The following is a 2,860-nucleotide window of genomic DNA, read 5'->3' on the forward strand; positions in this document are numbered from 1 at the left end:
AGAGTGAGACTCTGTCTGAAAAAAAAGAAAAAAAAGTATTCAACCTTACTAGAAATTAAATATATACAAATTAAAGCACAATACAATACTTTTCACCTATCAAATATGTATTGATTTTTTTTAATGCTAATACCCATGTTGGCCAAGTCACTGGTTAATGGACATCATCATTCATTCTGGTCACATGAATATAAACAAATACATTTCAAGGGGCAATTCAGTAGTATACGGTAAATAACCTTTAAAATGTCCATAGCTATGACCGCCTAATTCCACTTTTTTTCTATTTACTTTAAAGAAATTATCCAAGATGCACACACAAAGATGTATGTCTATACAATGGAATACTAGACAGACATAAAAATGTTACCATTTTATGAGAGATACTAATTGCATTGAAACACATTCTCAATACAATATATTGTTAAAAGGAAAAAATTATAAAGCAAACTGTACAGAATGATCCCAATTTTTAATAAATCATCTTTATTGTGGTGGTGGTTACACAAATACACACATGATAAAAATGACATAGAACTATTATATATACATCCATTGTACTAATGGCAGTTTCCTGGCTTCTGATATTGTACCATAGTAATATAAAATATAACCATTGGGTATAACTGGGTGAACTATACACAGAACAACTCTGTGCTATTTTTGTAACATCCTGTATATCTATAATTATCTCAATAGAAAATATTTTTCTTTACATATGCAGTTTAGAAAAGAAGGACATAAAATAAAATGCTAATAGTCATTTCCACTGATTTATAAGATTTGGGTGATTTTTATTTTCATCACATTTTTAAACTTTTATTGAATGAGCAAATATTTTTATAATCAGAAAATGTCATATTATTTTAAATAATGTAAAAACCTAAAGATGCCCCAAGAAAAACTTTTTTAGTATATATTTATGTATGTGTATGTTAACATATATAGTAGATATACACATGAGAAAAAATAGATGGATGGATGGATAATAGAGCCAGTTACAAAATTTACCATATATTGGAATGAATTATCATGAAAGTGCTTCTGATAATGCAAAGAGCATAGATATGTGAGGAACAGACGGAGCTTTCATATTAATTAGTTAATAGTTAGCTACTATGTCTTTAAATTGAGTTAATCAGTTCTTTACATTTAAATCACATTTGCATAACTTTGTATTACATACTATATTGTGATCAACTACAAACATAGATGTCAACATTAACGAATGTCATAAACCAGCCTTGTTTTCCTTCTCCCCTCTCCCCATCAATGCAACGTCCTTCACCTCTTTCCTCTTCCTTGCCCTCAAGTATTATGATGAAAACAGTTTGAAGTGGAAGAAACCAGTTTGAATCTGGTTTTTCTATTTAGCATCTGTGGTTGTGGGCAAATCTATCCTCTCTGTGCCCCAGCTAACTCCTCTGTAAGATGGAAGTATTAATTAACTCATTCACAGAGTGGTTGAGAGAATTAACTGAGAAGACGTGCATGAAGTAACTAGGACTGGTAGGTTCTAACAGATGTGCGTTCCCTCCTTTTCCTTTCTCCCTTTACTTACCGTTCCTCAACCCATGCCTTATTTTGTGAGAAAACACAAGGATTAAAAAAAGTTGCACATACTGGGACATTAATTTTCTCAGCAGTGTCACCTTTTAAGAATCAAACATCACTAGGGCCTTTTCTTTTGGGGGTTGGGGGGAGTAGAGGAGGACAGAGAGTCTTGTTTTTTGTCACCACCGAGAGCCCACCTAGTTCTATAGGGAGGCCAGCCTCTCCCAGTTAGAACCGTGGCTGGAGATCTAGTTTTACCGAATCAACCAAGAGTACATTCTCTGCAAAACCTCCTCAGAACGCTAAAGAAGGCTAAGAGCAATTCTATTCTCGAAGCTCTATTTCTTCTCCATGTCATTTTTAATGCTGCGGAATGCCATTATGCAATGATTTGAGTAGAAGACGGCTTTTCAAAATGGCATATTTTCTCGCTTATCCCGAAGAAGTCATCCTATATTTCAAATGGCCTACTTTCAAGCTGTTATATCAGTCAGATTAACACATGGTCACAGATTTAGCAATTTAGGGGAGGGAGAAGGGGGAGAGGGGGATGAAAGGGCTTGATTTGCCACTGTGATATAGCGCAGCCCTTAAATCTTTAGGATTCCTGCACGTCCTGGGCTCACCTCCGCAGTTGCTCCACGTCCGCACACACTCAGCGTTTCACATTCGGGTCGTCCAGCCTTTGTTCCCAGCTGACTATCACAGGCCTCAGGGCAGCCCACTGTGGTCATTTCCCATCATTCAAATAAATAACAAAAATGTGTGCTCCATAAACAGCAATAAGTGAAAAAGGCAAACCTGCCTGTCCTACATGTGACTCTCAGCGCAGCAAGCCGAGGGATCTTTAGTATGCCGGTCTCATTATACAATAACCCCTCTGGTCCTGAGCTGCATGAGTCCTTCCGATTTATATCAGTGTCTGGGTTGTTAATCTTTTACCATTCTGGCCTCCAGCCCATGCCTATTTTCTCTTAGCTGTAATCTAAGTGAATGCAATAGATTCTGAAGAGTCAAGCAGGCAGGCCTCCTTTTTAAATGTACAGATATTTAGGCAGAAAATTCTAGTATTTCATTGTAGTAGGCATTTGTTTTCCATTTTCTGAGCCTGGTTGCCCATTTTCTCCCCCCGCTCCCTGCCCCCTCTTTCCCCCATTCTGGGAGCTGCCAATACTTTCAGTAAACTCCTTTCCCATTAAATTTAGCCAATCATCTTCTGTTCTTTGCAGCCAAGAACCTGAGGAGCATAACCTTCAAGTTACCATAATACATTCTCATAATCTAAGATAATGGTGATAAAAATGTC

The sequence above is a fragment of the Propithecus coquereli genome, unplaced genomic scaffold (assembly GCF_000956105.1).
Source record: "Propithecus coquereli isolate 6110/MARCELLA unplaced genomic scaffold, Pcoq_1.0 Scaffold214, whole genome shotgun sequence".
Taxonomy (NCBI): Eukaryota; Metazoa; Chordata; class Mammalia; order Primates; family Indriidae; genus Propithecus; species Propithecus coquereli.